The sequence below is a fragment of the Asterias amurensis genome, chromosome 10 (genome assembly GCF_032118995.1).
Source record: "Asterias amurensis chromosome 10, ASM3211899v1".
In the NCBI taxonomy this organism is placed as follows: Eukaryota; Metazoa; Echinodermata; class Asteroidea; order Forcipulatida; family Asteriidae; genus Asterias; species Asterias amurensis.
Window position 1 is genome coordinate 9614354 of NC_092657.1, and position 23036 is coordinate 9637389.

The 23036-nt window shown below is 41.4% G+C and overlaps 2 pseudogenes; both read left to right on the plus strand.

The window, feature by feature from the left end:
• Positions 1–18301: 18301 nt before the first annotated feature.
• LOC139942630 (uncharacterized) lies at positions 18302–19192 on the plus strand (annotated as a pseudogene).
• A 144-nt stretch (positions 19193–19336) lies between these two features.
• On the plus strand, positions 19337–20773 carry LOC139942632 (uncharacterized; annotated as a pseudogene).
• The last annotated feature ends 2263 nt before the right edge of the window (positions 20774–23036 follow it).

Here is a 23036-nt window from a genome sequence, read left to right on the forward strand (position 1 = left end):
AGCCAGCCAGCCAGCCAGCCAGCCAGCCAGCCAGCCAGCCAGCCAGCCAGCCATGATTTCTGAGTGCACATTTTTATGGTTTGTAAACCATGGTTTGTGAGTGGAGTTTTTGTATGGTTTGTAAACCATGATTTGTGAGTGCACGTTTTTATGGTTTATAAACCATGATTTCTGAGTGCACATTTTTTATGGTTTGTAAACCATGATTTGTGAGTGCACGTTTTTATGGTTTATAAACCATGATTTGTGAGTGGAGTTTTCTTATGGTTTGTAAACCATGATTTGTGATTGCACGTTTTTATGGTTTGTAAACCATGATTTGTGAGTGCACGTTTTCATGGTTTATAAACCATGGTTTGTGAGTGGAGTTTTTTTATGGTTTGTAAACCATGATTTGTGAGTGCACGTTTTTATGGTTTATAAACCTTGATTTGTGAGTGCACATTTTTTAGGGTTTGTAAACCATGATTTGTGAGTGCACGTTTTTATGGTTTATAAACCATGATTTTTGAGTGCACGTTTTTATAGTTTATAAACCATGATTTCTGTAGTGCACATTTTTTATGGTTTGTAAACCATGATTTGTGAGTGCACATTTTAATGGTTTGTAAACCATGATTTGTAAGTGCACTTTTTTTATGGTTTACAAACAACGTTTTTGAGATGTGCAAATTTTCATGGTTTATAAACCATGTTTTTTAAGAAGTCTCAATTTTCATGGTTTATAAACCATTGTCACAAACCATGATTTTATGGTTCATTTGTTATGGTTTATAAACCATGATTTGTAAACCACGATTTTTATCTTAAATTTTCATGGTTTATAAACCATGTTTTTAGATGTCTCATTTTTCTTGGTTTGTAAACCATGATTTCTAAACCATGAATTTGATGCTTCATTTTTTATGGTTTATAAACCATGTTTTTAAGATGCGTAAATTTTCTTGGTTTATGAACCACGATTTGTAAATGTTTTTTATATGTTCATGGTTTGTGAACCATAAACTTAGACACAACAAATACTTTACTGGTATGTAAAACATAACAGGATGTGGCAACAGTTTTTATGGTTTACATCTAATTGCTGTAAACCATGGTAAAAACATGCCTTAAAAGTGTCAAACAATTAATGGACAAACGGCGCCCCATACTGATGACAATACCCTTTGGGATTCGCTTCCAGGTCAAGTCTACACACTCATAGTGCAACCAGACATGCGGACAATCTACATTGTCACATCTTATTACAGAGTCATCAGTTGGCTCCCCCAACAGCCATGGCCACTCAACATCTACATGTAGCTCTACCAGCTCACCCTCACCTGGCTCCCCCATTGCCATGTCATCTCCAAACAAGGCCAAACAACATTCCTTCCAAAACCTTCGCCTTCTTGAAATTAATTTTCAGAGCATCCTCTCAAAGCGTGAAGAGTTTTGGAGTCTAGTTGAAGCTGTGAAGCCTGATGTGATCTATGGATGCGAGACCTGGCTCAAACCATCAATCTCTCAAGGCGAAGTCTTTCCAACGGGGTATGACCTTTACCGTTGCGATAGGAAGGATGGCTACGCTGGCGTCTTATTAGGCATCCATTCTAGCCTTAACAACCATCAGATGGTCATCAAAACAGAATCTGAGTTCATAGCTGCCAAAATCATCAACGGCAATCAATCAATAATTGTAGCTTCTTTTTACCGCCCACCTAACTGCAGCATCGATCACATGAATGATCTTACCAGTGCCATTTCTGATATCTGCCTGAACAATCCTGATGCTGCAATTTGGATAGCTGGGGATATCAATCTCCCTGATATCGACTGGGCTACTAACAGCATCAAGTCCCATCAGTACAGGACTACAATCAATGAGTCATTCTTGCAAGCCCTCAATAGAACTGGTCTCGAGCAGATGATTGATTTCCCGACACGAGGCAACAACATCTTAGATGTCATCATTACTAACCGCCCCTCACTTGTCAACAAATGTTCTGGCCTACCCGGGCTGAGTGACCATGATGTGGTATTCATGGACGTCAATGTCCGTGCACTTCGCAAAAAACCTGTGAGAAGGAAAATCCTCTTGTGGAAAAGAGCTGACCTCAATGCTATTCATCGGAGAATAAAGGAATGGTCAACCCAATTCACCTCTGAGTTTTCTACCACCACTCCAGTTGAAGATCTTGCTGAGGCCATCCACCATGAGCTGCTCCATGTCATAGATGCTTATGTACCCTCTAAACAAAGCTCAAACCGACTCAGCAAACCCTGGTTTAATTCCGACACCAAGCATGCCTCTAGATGCAAAGCAAGGGCCTACAAGAAAGCTCGTCGAACTAACAGAGATAAGGACTGGGCCCGCTTTCGACGCCTTAAGAGAGACACACAGAAGACCTGTCGCAATGCATACAACAAGTACATCTATGACATTGTGCAAAGTGCACCAGCTGGCAGTAGAAACAAGAGGCTTGGTGCCCTAATAAAGTCCCTACGGCGTGACCAGATGGGAGTGGCCCCACTTAAAGAAGACGGACTCCTGCATGTGGACCCAAAGTCCAAAGCCAATGCCTTAAACCGACAGTTCACCTCCGTGTTCTCCAAGGACGATGGCTCAGCGCCTCCTGATTTGGGTCCCTCCAACTATCCTGCTATGGAATCCATCTCTGTAAGCCAAAATGGAGTCATCAAACTTCTCAGGAACCTCAAGCCATTTACTGCATCTGGCCCCGATGGCATACCTGCTAAGCTCCTGAAGGAAATAGCGGAAGAAGTCTCTCCTGCAATTACACTCTTACTTCAGTCTTCCATCAACCAAGGTAGAGTGCCACTGCAGTGGAAGAAAGCCCACGTTGTCCCTATATTCAAGAAGGGTAGCAGGTGTGATGCAGCTAACTATCGGCCCATCTCTCTCACCTCAATCCTATGCAAGCTCTGTGAGCACATCATTTACTGTGCAATAATTCGCCATCTCGATGACAACATCTTGTCAGACTCACAGCACGGTTTTCGCCAGCGTAGGTCATGTGACTCCCAGCTCATCCTCACGGGTCAAGATCTAGCGGGAGGATTGGATGACAAGTCACAAATTGATATGATCCTTCTTGACTTTGAGAAAGCCTTTGACAAAGTCTCACACCGTCACCTCCTATTAAAGGTTGATCACTACGGCATTCGCAACAGCACCCTGGACTGGATCCGTGATTTCCTCCACAAACGGTCCCAGGTCGTTGTAGTTGATGGTCAGAAGAGCGCCGAATCCCAAGTAACATCAGGAGTACCACAGGGTAGCGTATTAGGTCCATTGCTGTTCCTTATCTTCATCAACGACCTTCCCGATTGCGTCCATCACTCAACAACTAGGCTGTTTGCTGATGACAGTGTAGTATACAAGCACATCTCATCCCACAATGACACGACCAGCCTCCAAAAAGATCTTGATGCCCTACAAGACTGGGAGTCAAAGTGGCTGATGAGGTTCAACGCTAAGAAATGCAATGTGCTCCAAATCACCAACAAGCGCAGGCCCATCCACGCATCCTACACCGTTCATGGCCACACATTAGAAGTTCAACATTCAGCCAAATATCTTGGAGTACACATCGACTCCCATCTCAGCTTCAATACCCATGTCGACACTATCACTAAAAAAGCCAACTCCACTCGAGCTTTCCTGTCCCGTAATCTCAGGCACTGCAGTCATAAGATCAAGGAGTCTGCATACAACACATTCGTAAGACCAACAGTCGAGTACGCTAGTTTTGTATGGGACACCCACACACAGCGCAACTCCAAGAAAGTGGAACAAGTCCAACGCAATGCAGCCCGCTTTGTCACAGGGATCTACGACAGGACAAGAAGTGTCTCTGCTATCCTACAAGAGCTAAACTGGCAATCCCTACAGGACCGACGCACTAGCAGTCGCCTGGCTATGATGTACAAAATCCGTTATGGTCTCGTTGACATTGAGTGGAACCAGTACCTCGTCCATCTATCTACATCAACAAGAGGTCACAAATCCCGCTTTGTCATCCCTCACACCAAATCAACTGTGTTTACTAACACCTTCCCACGTACCATCCGGGACTGGAATAGCCTAGCAGTAGATCCAGCGGAGTACAAATCGCTTGAAGCCTTTAAGCTTGCACTTAAGGCTCATCCATCTAAGTAGCTCTCCATATCAAACAGTTTTTACTTGCACTTGTTTACACTAAAAATTTCCGCACTCGACAGCATGTCCTGCTTATTTTTCTTGGACGCATGCGCAAACACGCAGTGCATTTATCCTCACATATGCGAGGCTGCACTTCACAGGAAGGAAGGAAGGAAGGAAGGATCATAGTGTTTATTACAAATACAAATAACTGGTCTTGTATCAGCACTATGAATATTGTTCTGGTTCATTTCTGTTGTACAGTGTGTATTGCTTGATCCAGATTGATTTTCATGCGATGGCTGACAGTCAGTTGTACAGGTATCCTTGGTTGACCGAGGAGCTTGTGATGGGCGTGAAAAGTACTGACCAACTAACTCTAACACCATAACATTGTTAAAGAACATTTCGGCCTTACTGCTCACATCAATCCAAAAGTCATGGTCAGGCTCAATTCTCTCAATGTGGAAATCTTGTTGTGTCCAAATTACAAAATCGCAGAATTCTTTATCGCATACATGCAGTTGGCACTGAACTTGATAGTAGTATTGATGAGACCTTTTCAGCTGTAGTTTACCACCAACTCTCTCCAGGCAGTGTTTCTTGTCTAAAGTTCCCTGAAATGATTGAAATTTCTCGCAATAAGGGCATTTGACCTCAAGACACCCATCACCGCAACAATCACAATGTGTGATGCCATCTGGTGAAGCACCAAGGAAAGGCATGGCTGGACTAACTACCAGTCCACTACTTCTAGGATTGAAGTTTTCGTGGTGCTGAACCATCTCACTTTCATACATGTTCCGTCCATCTTGTTCATGCTGGCATCCCCATTTTGTTGCAGCTGAAGTAAACTTGTTGGACTGGGGGTAACAAATTTGGTTAATGAGACTCAGTGAAGGCTTGGTAATTGATGTTTTGCAAACCGCTTTAAAACGACAGGCTGTTACTCGCCCTGTTCTGAACTGGTGCCACAGCTTACATTCTGCCTGCTTTACTGTTGCTTGCTCCAAATGATGGGATTCTTCCCTTGTTACTGCAAGTGTATGTGCAATGGTTTTACAATGGTGCAGTAGTTCCTCTTTAGGCAATGTTAAGCAAGCATACTTTTGTAATTCAGTCAATAGCACTGGATATTTTTCAGTCAGGGATGTGGGTACATATTGATCAGCATATGGTGGTATAAGAGATAAAATTGCTGGTTTACTACCCGATGAGTGGAGTGACTCAAATAATGTTTGATATTCGGTTGATACTGATTGATGCTGACTCTTAATTGCTGGAAAGGTTGCAGTGACTGCTGCTCTACTGGGAGCTGGTGAAATTACACCATGGCACGCTTCAATAATTTTTGTATCAGTGTTCTCTTTCCTCTTTTTGGAGCTTGTAAAATCAATCTCTCTGACTTTTTTGTACTCGGCTTTGTGAAGTGCAGTTGGTAGAACCCAGTAGGCCTTCTCTTGTATAACAGTTTCACTGTGGCTTCAATGGCACAGAGAAGAGCTCTGATGTGACTGCAGGCTTCACCAAGTCCTGCCATGCAAGTGCAATGGGCTGCCAGGACTTCACCATCTTTTCCAGAGATTAACCAAGGCAACAATGGGCTCTCTCGTATTCTCTGTGAATGTTGAACCTGCATGCATTTAAAGGGAAAAAAAAGACTTATTTGTCATTTCACAGTAATAGCCAACCAGAAAGAAAAACTAAGTTTAGAAGGGTAAATTAAGGACTAGCACAGAGCCCAAATTCATGGCGCTGCTTACAGGCAAGTTGTTTGCTTACGGATACCATTCCTCTTTTATTTCTGGGTTAGCGATGAAATTCTACCTTTGCTGAGTGTGTGTAAGCAAGGTATGCTTAATAGTTGTGAACTATGCAAACGCACCTACGAAAAAAACATTAAAAAAAATGTGGAACTTTCTGTATGCTCATCTAAGTGAGCACTGATTTTTTGCTTGCGGTAAGCAGCGCCATAAAATTGGTTGGTCTCCAAAGTTTAAAAGTTGTACCATGATGACATTCATGACATTTTTGGTAAATCAGATTCCCAGTAACCACGAAAAACATAACATTAAAATTTTATGCGCATGAGCCATGCAAAACAACAACTTTGTGATGGAGGACTACGCAGACGTGTTCATGCATCCACATGCATGCATGTTTTACCATTGAATCAAGGAGAAGTGTCCTTCCTCCAAATTTTTATTTAATTTTTAAGTGGCCATGGTTTTATCACTACAGAATTTTGCTAAATATGTTATTTGATATCATTAATGGCCGGCATTCATTAAACAGCCATTCGTGATTATACCCATCAGCATTGAAAATATTGACAAGGTTTATTATTTTATTACATTTTTTAAAAATATCTAACCTTTGCCTTTACCACCATGAAATCATTCGCAGCAACCTTGAAGTTTCTTACATCCCTCACAAATCCAGAAATAAAGTAGTTGTACGACTCCAGTGATTTATATGCTTTCAGTTTCTGCAGTGTATGAACTTTGTTTGTTTACGAGATAGTTGACAATGTCTGGATAGGAGATGTCTGGCAATCTAACAACGTCGGAGGACCAGTCCACTTCCTTAATTTCGTATGGGTCAACTCCATGAATCAATTTCCTTTTTATCTCATAACGTTCTCTTGTTGGACGGTCAAGCGTCGAGCTCAGACTCAATACAATATCCTTTAGCTTGCTTGCAGCCTGCTTCTTCTTGACCGGATTATCTTCTTTTTGCATATTTCAGAAAAGATTTGTTTAAAAACGCCGGTCCTTTCTCTACTTCCTGTGTATAAACGTTGTCGTTAGTCATGTCAGTTTGTTTACATCAATACGTTTTGGGTGACACGGCCGGGAAAAAAACAGAGAAAGGTCACCAGAACAGGGTGGCAAACAGAAACTACACACTGTTCGCATGCTGCTATGTGGCTAGCTTGTTTTTACCGTGACGCCATTGAACCCATGTATTCCACCACACCGTGTACACACAACATCAATATTTTGTAGTTGTACTTTTAGTACTCTTGGGATACGTGTTATTTCACTGTAGTTTGCTGGTTGTGAACACACTGGGCAGCTTAAGGTTGCAGATCGACCATATTTAAAACATAACGACAAGCATTTGGCACAGTAGTTGTGTTGGCAGTGGGTCTGCAAGGAGGGTGTACCAAGTATTGACAAACAAATTGGACAAATAAACAAAGACTCTTCCCATTTGTGTCCAATTATGTCCAGAGTGTTGGGAATATCGACGGTCTCTTGTCCATCCACCAGATGATTAAAAATGTTCTCTTGATCCTGTTTAGGTCTACCACAGTTTTTTCTTGAGTATGTTGATGATCCTCCCTTGCTTTGTTCACTGAACGCCTGACTCCTGTTAGCTATAAACTAACCGCGATTTCTAATGCCAAGAAGGAAGTGATTGCACACATTGATCAAACAAAGTCATGTGAACCCTAACTGAGAACTGATAGAGACTCTAAATCAGAAAATGTTTTTTTTTTAATCCATTGTTGTCCCAGCTGGATCGGATACAAATTACAAGTTTTGGTTTCAAAACAGAAAAAAAAGGATTTGATTTGAAAAGTTTGTTTTTGACAGCCTCAGAGGTCTTGAATTTGTTGACCCGAGATGGTGGTGGCGTATATATACAGCTAGTCTTGGTCCCAAGACCATTGGTGTTGGAACGTAAGCATATCTTGGACTGAAGCGTAGCATCTTGGAACATAAACGCAGCTGCGTATCTTTGAACGTAGGCATAGCTTGACTCGGGCTTGAAAGCGTACTTTTTGATATTATAGTGTAACTTGAAGGAACGTAGACCTAAGCGTATCTTGGAACGTAAACGTAGCTGTGTATCTTGGAATGTAAGCGTAGCTTGACTCGGGCTTGAAAACATACCTTTTGATATTATAGTGTAACTTGAAGGAACGTAGACCTAAGCGTATCTTGGAACGTAAACGTAGCCGAGTAGTGCGTAGCTTGGCACGTAATCATATAACATTTTTTTGGAATGTAGTCGTAACAATATCTTTTGGAATAACTAATGAGAAATTTCGAATTTTGATTGCTTGTCCAGCGGCGACTACTGCTACTCAACTCCCAGTTATTTGAGGCGAATAGTCGGGTCATTAAATTCCACTAGTTGCCCAGTTTAATTATTACCTCAAATATAACTCTTCATTCACAGAATTTTGTTTTAGCGTTATTTTTATTTAAACCTTTTATAAAAAATTCTCATAATTTTTTTAAGCTACTCACACAATAACACTGTCAATATAACAATATGCGATATTCCTACGTTTTGACATCAAAATTACCTGAAAACTCATAACAAAAGAAATTAGGGGGCCATGAATCAAAATGGAGCATATTGGAACGTTGCGATCATAAGAAACAACAGATTCGACACCCGCAAGCTGGGAGTTCATACTGGGATTTAACACCTCCAACCCCCACGAGACACGGTCGGCATGGGTGGTACGTGATATTCCACAAGGCTTATTTCATGTTCCGATTGCTCCACGGGGCCATACAGCGTCCGATACACGGACTCTCTGAATGCTAATTTTACGTTCGATTTTTTACCATTATTAACGATTTTAAATCTTCATGTATCCATAATCTGAATAGGTACCTACACTTAAAATTTCACTGTTTTCCTTTTAATAGGCCTATAATGACCACGGAATCACTCTGAGCAAAGATTATTAAAAATAGACCGCCGATCATATTGACCTTTGACTCGATCTAGTTTGAATAGTCATCTTCAATTCGTCACGTGATATGAATATTGCATACATTAAAAGTAATTTACATAGTCTGGCCACGCCTTCAATTTGCAAATATCCAAGACCATGGTGTGCACAGGACATGGTGAGATCCGTAAATCAGAGAAACAGAGCGCCCGCTAGCGTTCGTTCATAACAAGCGTGAACAGTTGTTGCCGTGCATAATCGGAACGTTGGTTGTGTGTGACCGCGCAACACCAATGATCTTGGAACCAAGACTAATATACAGCAACAACTTGGATTTGATTTTTTAGGATTACAACACAGTGCTCAAAAGTAACAGAATTAATGTCAGTTGGTAGGGGCTCAAGTTCAAGGACTTTTAGTAAGAAGCCCAACGCCTCCACCAAAGGTAGTGCTTCCACGAGGGTAGTTGAAAAACTCGTAACCAGGAGGGGTAAATTCACCAATGACTACAGCATCATCCTCAAGTAGCTTGGTTTCAACAACTACCATAATATCCACATCACAAGACAAAACATAATCTAAGAGAGTACCTGTCTTGTTCCGTATGGAGTTTGTATTCCACAGGTGAACAGTTATGTTGTGGAGTGGGGGTGAGCGTGGTATAGGTCTAAGGTTAGAGCAACTACCGGTAAGGAAATTATTATCTGGTATTCTTATGACTGGTACGTGGTATTCTTATGACTGAGCGAGGTTCACTTGTTTGAACAGGTATATGCCTTTGAATGAGGTCGCAGGAGGAGTCCAAGTATGTTTAAGTCATGGAATAAGTTTCGCTGGGAATCCTCCATTTGTTAGACACAGGGGAAAGGTGAAGCAACTCAGCCCTACTGTAGTACAAGGTACATGGTGGTCCATGTGTTGAGGTTGACTGCTGGTGCAGGTTTTGAATCACTTTTTACGTACATAACCTTATGAGAAGGCTCTCCAGCCTTTTCATAACGACTCACCACCCCTTCTGCCATCAGTGTCAGCTTGTCTTGCGACTCGTCACATGTCGGTACAAATGCAACAATCTGACAGTACTCGTTACCAATGCTCGTGAACCATTCTGCTGTTCCCCGGCCTGCACCTGACAACTTTTTGCAGATCTACAAACATGTGAACATGGCTTAAACAAACAGGTTTAGTTGCTATGCAAATTTAATCTTTGTGGAATTTTAAAGGGCTTTCAAATGGTTCATCAGAGGTGGACTTCAGTGATGTGGGCCTCTCATTAAGTTCTGAACTCCCTACAAGTTTGTTTTGTCCCATCAACAAGATTATTCCTGGTTCATTTCTTGAAAAGCTATTCACAAATGAACTTGGAACTTATTCAGCCAAATTTTGGCCTAGCCCTTTTGATTTTTCAAGGAAAATCCCCAACCAATCTACACTTATCAAAACATCTGGCAATACTTTTGACTTTTGTTTTAACTCCAATTTTATCTCACTCAAGTTTATCCCTACCATTGTTATTAAAGCCGTTATACACTTTCGGTACAGAAAAGAAAAGTTTCCCTAGATTTACAAATAATTTACAGGGTTTACAAATGGTAATTGGCTCATCAAGGAGTAAGGCATTTAGTTGTGACACGGACTAGAGATCTTGCATTCGTATTTTAATGTAATTCGAACTGTAAATTAATATACAGAAAAGAGATCCTTAATACATGTGATCCTTAATAAAAAATGAAAGTGGTTCTTAAAACTCCTTAGTTTCTCATAATAATCCAGTAGATACTTGGGATACATATTAATCTTTCCTTAGTTCTGAGTAATGTCAATCAATAAACAATCCCTAATTTCTCATATCTGGTCTGAAACTAGCAAAAGCTGGGAAACTTCTTATCCGTTAATGTACTCAATCTGCATGTAAACAAGTTGCATGTCCCTTTAATTACAACATGAAAACCAGTAAATTATGTCTGCTCTAATAAGGGCTTATATCATCGTAAGTCACAACTGAAAAGGTAGTCACTTCTTTGGCAAGACTCTAGTAACACCAGGTGTCCATAATCTCTGAAGAAAAACACTGATAACTGCTGTTTTGATTACAAACTTTTCGGCTGAAAACTGTTACAGTAAAACATGGTCAAACATGGCTGAAAAAGCCACATGTAAACAATAAACAACTACAGTCACTTGAGGGCGCTCTTCAACCTACAGTCACCATCTCACAGGTCACTGGCTCAGTGGAACAGTAATGGTGAAAGACTTCTCTTGAAATATTATTCCATTAAATGCGCTATTTTTTGAGAAAACATTTAAACAATTATAAATTCTCGACAACGAGAATTACGGATTATAGTAAACACATCATGACACGCCAAAACGTGCGGAAACAAAGGTGGGTTTTCCCGTTATTTTCTCCCGACTCCATGAACGATTGAGCCTAAATTTTCACAGGTTTGTTATATCAATATAAGTCGTGATACACGAAGTGTGGGCCTTGGACAATACCGTTTACCGAGAGTGTCCAATGGTTTTAACACTATCTTTTGGACTCAAACTGAACAAAAACAAGTTGTGTGTACTGTTTCAATGTGGTCAAAAAATTACTTGATCACTCTACTCCTTGGATGTTAAAGTATGTACATTTTTAAAAAGTGAGTTCCACTATCAGACCCCTTGGAGTGAACTCCTTGTATGTTTTAACTATATTTAGCATGTGTCTAGTGGAAGGGGGAACACTTTTCCCGCTCCTCCCGTTCCATGCCTTTTAGCCATTAAAATATTGTTACTTTGGCAAAGGGTAAAATTCATTTAACTGGAAAAAAACTGCTTCTGTATGACAGAGTGCACGATGAGCAAAATTGGCAATTGTCAAGTGCCAGTTTACAGTTGTTGATTGATATGATAAAATTAATGCAACTAGTTCGTCACCTTTTTTTGTCGAGTCAAACTTGAGAATTGTCCCACATGTGGACAAAATCTAGGTGCAATAATCTTCTATCTGCTCCTGTTGAGCCACTCTCCCATGCTATCACCCACCCATCAAAGCTGACATCTCCATCTGATAAGGACTGAGTAACACTTGGTGTGGATGAGGCAAATGAAGACCGAGAAGCACAGACCGAGTTTCTTGGCAAACTTGGTGCTGTCAAGAACATTTGTGCTAGTGCAAAAGTTTTTCAAAATTTACTGTCATGACGAACTTTGTGCTTTGTCACTCTAATGTCAGGAACATTAAGTGCTCGGATTTTCTTCTGTAGTACTGCTAGTGCTAGTTTTATGAATGGCTGATAACGGAGTAGTTTTTTCTTGACGAACTTGTTGCTGGCAAGAACATTTGTACTAGTGCAGATGAGTCGTCTTCATCAAAATGTTGTCAGAATAAAAACCTCGTGGCTGACTTGAAGATTTCTATGTTTCTCTTAGATCAAATGCTGCTTTGGCTGTGTGTGAGAGTTGTAATACAAAGGAAACCTTTTGTTAAGAGCCATTCAGCCATAGATCAAAAGTGTACTCCAAAGCATTAACTGAATACTTTGCAGTAAAAGAATAGTTTATTCATACGAAATTTAGAAGATGCTTCTACTTGGAAGTTTATGCTTTTACTTTTTGCTAGTAAAAATTGCACATGGATTATCGTTTATAAAGGGCTGTTAACGGAGGAGTTTTTCTTCTTCATCTCGTTGCTCTCATGGTCAAGAACATTTGTGCTTGGACTACCTTCTATTAACTTAATGAAGGGCTGATAACAGAGAAGTTTTTCTTCAGGAACATGGGTGCATGGATTATCTTCTAAATACTATTGTGGAAGACTGCAGCGGAATTTTTTAATTTTAGTGATCCTGTCATCCTGCGGTGAGCACTTCTGTTCGAATTATCTTACGGCGATTTCTTACGGTTTTACTTCCACGCAACAAATGGGACGCGGACCAGCTCATTGTAACTATTTCATATTGGGCTCATCAGCATTCGGAGCTGCAATCGCCGGAAGAAAGCCTATAAGGAATTATTCATCTGTTCATGGAAGTAGACATTTGTATTATCATCGCAGCAGCTGTTGACTTTCATGGCCGTTGATTGATTGGTGGATAGTTCTCAAGAACTTTGTGACTGGAGTGCTGGGAGCTTAATCAATCAGTATCGGTAACTTGCAAGGAGGACAACGGCTCCGAATTTACTTTTGCTATGGAAAGTGGTAGTATGGTGTTGACGCAAAAAGAAAGTCGCACCAAGAAAATTGACTCCTTTGAGAGGTGGTGTTTCCCCCATAGTTAGCATTTTTATTAAACTATTTATTCATAAGTGTACCCTTTTTCCGGGTTACACTTTATTGGGTGGAGAATCCGGGTACTTGTTATTTGGATATTTAGCCGATTTTTGTTATTAACCTAGGGCAAAATAATTTTTTTTGTTAGAGACAATACATTGTTTTTTTTTAAACAAACCCAACACGGTGCTTTTAGTCGAAGAGCTTTCAACGTGCATGGTGGCAGATACACCAAGCCACTCAATTCCACCAGTCCTGACTTACCATGGGAGCCCAATCCTTTTGCGCAACATCAACTACACCCAAGGATTCCCCTTCTGACAGACTTCGACCCCCTGACACCGATGTAACCCCTAGCAGCCCATCCGACGACAACACAACAGCCATATGTGCCACTCACATACACATCACATTAACTGAAGAATGTGCCAACCTCTTCCGGGTCTTCATCGGAACGCAGTAATCTGAGAGTTGAAGACTGGGTGAGAGACATTAGATATCTGTCAGAATTAAAAGGACCCCAGCCAGACCACAACCAGTTCCATGAAGTGGTGAGGCACACGTGAGGGAGAGCCCGAGACTTAGTGCTTAACTTGGAGCGGCCTTTACAGAGTTGTTAGAAGCACTCGGAGAGGGGAGTATGGCCACAACACCGATAGCGACATTCTTCTCTCGAATACAGAAAACAGGCGAGACAACCACTGATTACTATTGCTCTGGAGGCCTTGCTGAGGCATATGGAGGATGTGAACCGACGTCAGGGAAGACAATGGGGACAGTTAGGCAAGGACCGGGACTTACTCCTCACGACCCAGTTTATGAAGGGTTTGCAGGATGATAGTGTGAGGCAGAGACTGGCCCTGATGCAACCGAGGACAACGGCCTTCAGATCTCTCCAACAAGAGCTCCGGATCATCACTGAAGAAGCCAGGCATGCCAGAGAAGGTAGACACCAGAGGTACCAAATAAATCAGCACACTACGAACTCTCCATCAAATTGTCCTACCACAGCCACGACGGAACCAGCCGCATGAATTCCCAGGTTGCCACCGATGTCAATAAGCAACTAGAAGAGTTGACCGACATGATGAGGAAACACCTATCCATGCTTGATCAAGTTTCCCAGCGACAGACTTTGTTCAGCCAACGCGTTGACGCCCTCAGACGAGTACAACCTAATCAGAGGCCCCCTACGCATCCACATGGGAACTACCCACCCCGTTGTTTTCCTGTGTCACCAAGCCAGCAGAGATGCTGCAACTGCGGAGAAGTCGGCCAATTTGCGAGGGAGTGCAATATACCTGGCAGAAGTATGGAGCAAGGCAGATCCAGACAGGTGGTTTAGAAAGAGAGCGCCTTAATGAGAAAGAGAAACAACAAGGCAGGATGTTGGTGCAAACCAACCAGGAAACCCAATCCATTACTGATGGACTTGTAGGCCCAGTTAACACTACAAAAGTTACTATTTCAGGAAGCAAGTGTAAGGCTTTGCTCGACACCGGTTTGCAAGTGACGACCATAACCGATGCGTTTGTGTCAGCCCGCCCGACTCTGAAGCTTCAAGATCTGAAGATGTCACCCATCATTATCAGTGGTGCAGGAGGCCAGAGTGTTCCACATCAGGGGTACATACTCCTCACCAAAGGCATGGATGCACTTGGAGAAGTTGCCAAGAATATCCCCGCACCAATAGGCACCAATGTAATCCTCACCTTACGAGATTCCATCCACAAGAAGTATGGTAGGGGATTGATGTCCAAGATGAAGAAAGAGTCATTCGCTTGGCATTCAGCTTTCCAGTGTGTCAACAGTGATGGCACAGACATTGCTCGTACCAATGGAGTGATTGGTTATCTTCGCTTCACAGGGCGACGTCCCTTGAAGTACAAGCCTCGGGCAGAAATAATCATAACGGCCAAACCTGCGAAATCCACAAAAGGCAGAAGAATCACAGCACTGGTAGAGGGCAAGAGAAAAAATAGTCTGGCCGTTTTGCAAAGGATGGTAGAAGTCCGAGACTGTAAAGTACCCATTCGGCTGTGTAACTTATGTCATCAGAAGGTGACGGTCAGAAAGAATACAGTTGTGGCATTGCTGTCCCATATCCAAGTAATTAGCTACACACCAGATCCCGAGACTGCAGAGCCACGAACAGCTTCGGATGAATACCCCTTGCCCAACATTGATTCTGCTGATTTGACCCCCTCTGCAAAGGAAGCCATTCAGGATCTTCTAAAAACCAATTCTGATGTCTTTTCCAAAGATTCCTTCGACATTGGCATGACCCAAACCGCTGAGCACGAGATTCCTTTAAGTGATGCTACCCCATTTCATTTGCCTTACGGACGTATCCAACCGCTGAGTTTCAAGAGGTCTAGAAGCACAATAAGGATCTTGAGAAGAAAAATGTCATCAAACCAAGTGAGAGCTCATTCCCTTCTCCAGTGGTGATCATCCGAAAGAAGGATGGGAGCATTTGACTGTGTGTCGATAACCGAAAGCTGAACTCCAGAACAATTTGAAATGCATATCCTCTACCTCGCATCAAAGAAGCGCTGGATGCTTTGGGAAAAGCTAAGTATTTTTCTTGCTTAGATTTGACCTCTGGCTATCTCCAAGTTGGTGTTGTTGAGAAGGACCAGCCAAAAACAGCTTCGATGGGCCTGTACGAGTTTACCAGAATGCCATTTGGACTTGTCAACGCACCCGCCACATTTCAACGCTTGGTGTTGAATGTATTCAGCGGCATGAATTTTGAAAGGGTCCTGGTCTACCTCAATGATGTCATCATCTACAGCTCGCAATTAAAGAACATATATGACTCGACTAAGCCAAGTGTTTGACCGATTAAGACAGCATAACCACAAGCTTAACTTCCTGAAGAGCAGTGTACAATATCTGGGTCATATTGTCTCGGCAGACGGTATTTCCACAAACCTTGAGAAGAAAGCAGCTGTACAAAATTGGCCGATCCCGAAAACAAAGGATGTCAGGAGTTTCATTGGGATAACTGGCTATTATCGGAAGTTCATCCAAGGCCATGCAAAGGTAGCGCGTCCTCTCTTCGGCCTCATTGGGGGAAACGTGGAACTCGAGACCCACCATTTGTCTGGACGAACGAGTGTGGTGTAGCATTTCAGACGTTAATATCCATGTTAAAATCAGCTCCCATCTGAGCCTGTGCTGATTACTATCTTCCTTTCGTCATACAGACTGATGCATCTCTTAAAGGCCTTGGTGCAGTGCTTACCCAACAACAGAATGGCCGTGAACGTGTAATGGCATTACACTCTCTCTTCAGCCGAGAAGAAATATCCAGCACACAAGTTAGAGTTTCGAGCATTACATAGGGCCCTGATTACCAAATGTATCTCGTAACATTTAAAACAATTCGTTTTCGGTTGATCGGGCGGTCGCCTTCTACAAGACTCCGGCAACTACTATTGAACTAGTGACATTAATTGTTCACACTGATACTTAGCTGTAGTCCATGCAGATGTAGGCCTTACATTTAAACAATTCGTTGTCGATTTATCGGCGGTCGCCTTCTTCTACGAGACTTCGGCACGGCTTTTCAAGCCCCATTGCCCGTGCTTAAATAAACTGAGCAATCTCTAGTTGGTACTGTTTCGCTCCTCCAGTAATGTTTGACTTGAACATGGCGTTTGGCCGTCAAAAGGGTCCGTCGTATAACGATCTGGTTTTTTCGAGAAAAATTACACCTACAATTAGGATTAATGTTCGTTTAATAGCATATATTGATGTAACTACACCCTTAATGTTTCTTTTATTTATCAGCGATCGTTCCTCTGCTTTGCTCGCAAATATTTTTTTTAGCGGTGTCACAGCAGGGAGTATACGCACGCTGGTCCCACAGCCCTCTAACAGTACACACACACACCCACACTCCCCCGGGGGAAATCGCTCGTATTTCACAGCGGGTCATATGTAAACACAGACTAGACGGGCGGGCTACCTAGTGCACGGAGAATAAATTCAGACGATCACACACAGTGGACTTAAGCTCGGTATTTAGGTATTTTATTGAGTCATGTCATCAGGATTTTATTATTATGTTAAGAGCTTAAAGTTTTGATTACCACAAGCAAGTTCTTGCAAAATTACGTAGAGTTTGTGGAACGAGAACTGATACAACTAACGTAAACGTCAGAACAGCAACATTATGTAAAAACAATCGCAAAGAAGTTTTTGCCGTGTTTGGCATAAGCACATGGAGTGCTTTCTTTGACCAGCATCCTCAAGCAGTTTGTGAGAAATGTGCAAGAAGAATTAGGCATTACAAGGCACAAACCCAGGAAAATAAAGGGACTTGTGATTATCAAATTGACTGGGTAAAACATCAGAGATGTGGAAATTGTAGGGTTTGCCACTTGTTTGAACATTCTTCAAAACCAGGTCGGCCAAGAAAAAGCAGAACACCCCACCTAAATTTGCCGTTTGCAACAGAGAACACAGATAACATTTTCACAAGAATTTCCATCACTTCCAGGGAATCGAACCTGAACTTCGAAATTATTGGTCGTGAGGAAGAGCAATCACTGTTCACATGTCTCATCTGCCTTTGTTTGCTTACTTCACCTTGTCTTCAATTTCCATGTGAACATAATTTGTGTGTAAGCTGTCTAAATATTTCCCGTTCCAAAAACCGTCTCAGGTGCCATGTCCAGTTTGCAAATTTAGTTTCGACTTCCTACAAGTGTCCCTTAGCTTTCGTATCATCAATGTACAGCTTATTAATTTGGACTTGCTTTGCTCAAGGTACAGCTGAAAAGGAAAATTAAATCAACTAGACACTCATAAATGTCAATATCACAGTGCACCACCAGCAACAAGAGGCAAGGCTACCTGTTTTGCTAGCACAACTGTACATGAAGGCAGTTAATGTGAATCATCTAACCAACAACAATCACAATTAATTATAAATGCTGCTAAGGCCTTAGAGAAGAGGCTTTGAAACACAAAAAGGGAAAGCCAATTCCCTACGAGGTAGAAAGGGCAACAGATAGATGGTTTTGGTTGAAGTTGCAGCAATCCAACAGGTCAGCAGTTATTAACACTGGTGGACGGTTAAGTGACACAAATTTAATATTTAAAAAAAAACTGAAACCAATCATAACTTTTTTACATCGTGGCAACTTTTTTTTTTTTTTTTGGGGGGGGGGTTGATATTCCTCAGTACATGAATTTGTTTTTAAATTATTTCAACTTAAACAAAATATTTGCAAATAATTGTGCTGTAGTTTACAATACGTATTACATTTACTCCTCACCCAGCACATGTTCAGCAAGTTTCATCCCCCGCCCCACAAAATACGAACATCAGTCTGCTGCATCTCCAAAACACACTGAGAGTGCGATAAGTCAATCAAGATCCAAAGAAATATCAGTGCCCCCAGCGAATCGATCTCTTGCATGGGAGCAGATAAGAAAACTTCGCAGGTACTGTATAAACATGAAATTAAAAGCAAATAAAATTTGTCTGAAGGCTTGTTAAAATGAGAAACATTTAAAAATTTGTTGTTACCTTTATCACAGATATGTCGGTCCAACCATTGCATCTGAAAGATCAATGAGGGCACAGCAGAAGCATCTCCTCAAAGACTACCTAGAGGGAGAGCTTGTGGAGCTTTCATTCCCCAGCACCAAGTCAAGTGGCTCTCTTGGGGTTTGAACACAGAATGGTGCCCTTTGCTTATGTCAACGATCTCAGTTCGATAATACTACATTATCTAGATCGACTTGATAAGTAAGTATACTGGTGAATAAACAACAAACTATTTAGTTTGTTGATTTTATTATTTAAACAAATTATTGATTATAAAGTTCAAGAATAAATTGTTTTTAACTAAAAATCTGCTACTTGTATTTCTTCATAGGAGTAATTCCCTAACATGGCACAGAGGCGTCATCCCCCAAATGAAATATGGGTAAAATGTGAGGCGACAAGAGTGGTACCTCCTTCAAAATGGCATACCAAATTGTCAATGAACCAAAACCGAACAGCCTTCAAAACATCTTTTTTTTTAACCAACAAACATGTACAATGTACATGTACTACTATAAGTTTTAACTCTACTAATTCAAAAACTGTCGTGACTAACAATTTCAGTTTGTGTTTTGTTTTCAATCTTCTATTTTCTCGTTGACAGAGGACACAACATTCACTTGTTCTGCTTTGGTGATTATGAGCTACTGACAAAGTTGTATGGCAGCCATGGAGCAAATGGTAATATACTGTTCAAAAGGTTATATAACTTTTCAAAGAAAAATAAAAAAAAAAATTATCTTTGTTTACCTGTCTTTTTCTCCCATCTTTTTAAAGCACGGTACTGATGTATAAACTGCTTGGCCAGCAAGGAAATTACGCAAGCATTCAAAGAGGAAAGGGGTTCAAGCACCAAGAGGACACTGCAGTCGATTTGGGAATACTACCTGAGCTTTGTTGAAGATGGTAGCAGCCGCAACAGGTCAAAGGATGTTTCTTTCAGCATGTTGACAATCCTAAATTGGTAATTGAGATTGACCATGTAAGTAAAATTAATAAAAGATTTTTTTTTCCTTTTTTTGCCCCCCCCCCCCATTATTTTTGTCTTAACTGGTTACTTTCATTGTACCTGTTGTAGGTTATTCTACCAAGTCTGCACATTTCTCTCGGTGTGTTCAAGAAACTGTTAGATCTCCTTGAGTCTGACTGGCACAACCTTGATGTCACGTTGTTCAGGTTGCGAGTAGAGGGAGTTCAACTTTGACCAGGCTGTAATTGCGGAAGTTAGGAGGCAGCAAGACCTGCGAGAGAAAATCAAAACAAGAATACCTTGATGAGTTGGAGGACGAGCTTCCCCTACTTCAGCTGCAAATTAAAGCTACCAAACACAGTACACCAACTGTTCCAGGCAACGGTTTCAGAGAAAATGATCTATAAAGCCGGTCTGCTTCGAGATGAAATAACCGAATTAGTTAGTAGTAAAAACAATTTGGAAGCTGTGTTTAAAAAATGCCGCAAAGATCGGTCTTCCATTTGGGACTGGGCCAGTAGCAAGTGGTCTTGACATTGTACTTGTAAAGCACAGCGTTTGCAGACAAGCGTACCATGGCAAATCCTTTGTTGGAAAAACCATGTACACAAGTGTTGTCAGGTAAAGCAGCCATGTAATGGTTACAAATTATAGAATAATTGAATAAACACTACATTTCATATTACCAGGGCATGTATTTCAATGCAAATGTTTGATTTTTTTTTCCACCGGCAGGTTAACGTTATCAAAGATTTGGCATCAGTTTCCAGTAAGGTGATGGCAAGTAAAAAGTCCGAGGACATTGCCATAGCTAATGTATGTAGGCTACAACGAGAGTCAGCAGTAATCGGCAACAAGTTTGAGGACATATTTCTCAAGTTCGCCGATGTTCATCATGCCATCAATCACACGAATCCCTTGACAGACGATGAAATTCAACAAACTGGTAAAGCAAACAACATGTACGTCTTAGCAAAAAAACATTTATTTTACAAAATGTGTTTTCTATTTTTCTTTGTAGGCTTTATATTTTACTTGCGTTTTATTGTTTATACCTGAAGATATCAGCATCAGAGACTTCATGCGTTGCTTCAGTGCGTCCTTCCCTAAAATTAACATCAGCCCCAAAATGCATATGTTGGCACCCCCGCAGAAAAAGAGAAAAAAGGCCGGGGCCCCGCGGCGGTAGCCAATGTGGCTACTACAACGGCGAGAGCTCCATCCGGGCGGGGTGCTGCCTCTGCACCCCCTCCCCCAGCCCAAGGGTTTGTCAGAGGGTATGCCCCGTTTGTTAACGCCGCCCCACTTGCCGCCAGTGGTAGCAATGGGTGGTGAGTCTCCTACTCCTAGTAGTATTAGGCATACCAGTAATTTACCGGGTGTAGGCCGTTCTGTGAATTCTGGGCCTCAAGTTAATTTGTCCAACTCACATGACGACTCCGCCTAATTCACCATTTGTCATTTCCAGAAGGTCAGTCGGTTAATGGTTGTATTGATCCTTAACTTTTTGCTGTTCATTACGCATCTTTTGATAATGAAGTGGATGTCATGTTAAAGGGGCTGCTGGCTCTATTGTCACCCATTATCTCAATGTTATGTTTGTTGGCCCCACTGCTTCAGAGTGTAATACATTGCTGCGTACATTTACTCAGGCTTGTAGTACACTTGGGGTGCCTTTGGCACAAGATAAAAAGGAGGGGCCAGTGCAACGTAGTACGTATCTTGGGTTGGAGATTGATGCATTGCATGTTCAAGTTAAGGTCCCGGCTGACAAGGTTCAAGCTATGATTGCCAAGATTACGGCTGTTTTGGTTTACCGTAGTCCACAGTGGTTTAAAACCCTATATGACCCCGACATTGACAAGTTTATCTATAATAATCGGTCAAAATACCTTGATAATCGGTGAAAATACCTTTTATAATATCCCAAGCATGTCTCAGTATCATCATCAGGTAGATAAAACGTGAACATAATCCACAATTTATCGATCCGTGTCGTGATTCACGAATTATTTTAGAGAAACTGCGCCCTCTTGTGACAATTTTTATGATGTGGTTTGGAAGTCAACAGGGGGCGCTAGTATCTTATGTGTGTACACGATGTTTGGGGTTAAAAACAGCGTTCAGAAAACTTAGTTTTTGGGAGTGAAGGCGATCTTGCGGGAAAAAACATGTTGGCCGTTGGTGGCCGATTTGGGAAAATATCTAATGTTTTGATTTTTGTTTATATTCCTTAGTTTTGCAATGTAAACAATTGCTTTTTTGAAAATTCTCATTTTCAAAAGTAAAAATTCATTTTTGGCTAATTTGCCGTGAATATCTAACCACAATGAATGGTTTCTTTATTAATCTATTACATATTTTTAGCATCTCGTCAAGGCCCTTAATGGCCTATTTTAAAGATGTGTGGCTGTATATTTTTATACATGTAAGGAGTATTTTTTGACATTTTAGTCGATTATTTCAAAGCTTTTTTGCCTGTCCCCAGATGATGTATCTTATTCGCACGTTGGTGCTTGCCTGTTTGAGGTTTAATATTCGTTTTACGGGTACACATGTGCCAGGAGTGTTGAATGTAATTGCTGACTCTCTGTCCCGTCCCGCGGCTCCTCATGCAGACGAAATCATGACGCCGTTGCTAGATCTACCACCAGTTCACAAGATGAGGAAATTGACAGGATTTACAGAGCTGCAATGACCTCACATACTCATAAAACATATGCTGCTGGATGGCAAAAGTTTTGTCAGTTTTTTGGATCAGTTTACGACGGTCCAAGTTCAGCCGATGTAATTCAACGGTTTGTTGCATGGCTATCTTTGTAAAAGTTTGCTCCACCATTATTTTTCATTTAGGGACACGTGACTAAATTAAAGCCATTGGACCCTTTCGGTACCAAAAAAAAAAAAAGTTTACAGATTTACAAATAATTTACAGGGTTTACAGAAGGTAATGGTTAACGACTTCTCTTGAAATATTAGTCCACGAAATGCTTTCCTTTTTGAGAAAACGGTTAAACAATATAAATTCTCGTTAGCGAGAATTGCAGATTTTTTATAAACATATGTCATGACACGGCGAAACGCGCGAAAACAGGGGTGGGTTTTCCCGTTATTTTCTCCCGACTCCGGTGTCCGATTGAGCCTAAATTTTCACAGGTTTGTTATTTGATATATAAGTTGTGATACAGGCGGTGTGGGCCTGGGACAATACTGTGTACTGAAAGGGTCCAATGGCTTTAAGGTGGATGTATGCGACAACGCATTTTGGTCTCGTTGCATTTTCGTCTCGTTGCAAGATTGCATTAAACGATTCCCGTCAACCAAAATTGTCTGGTCCGACATTCTCCCGAGGGTTTTTTCCTTCGGGGCCAAATCCCAGACCGCCGTTTCTTTTCAACG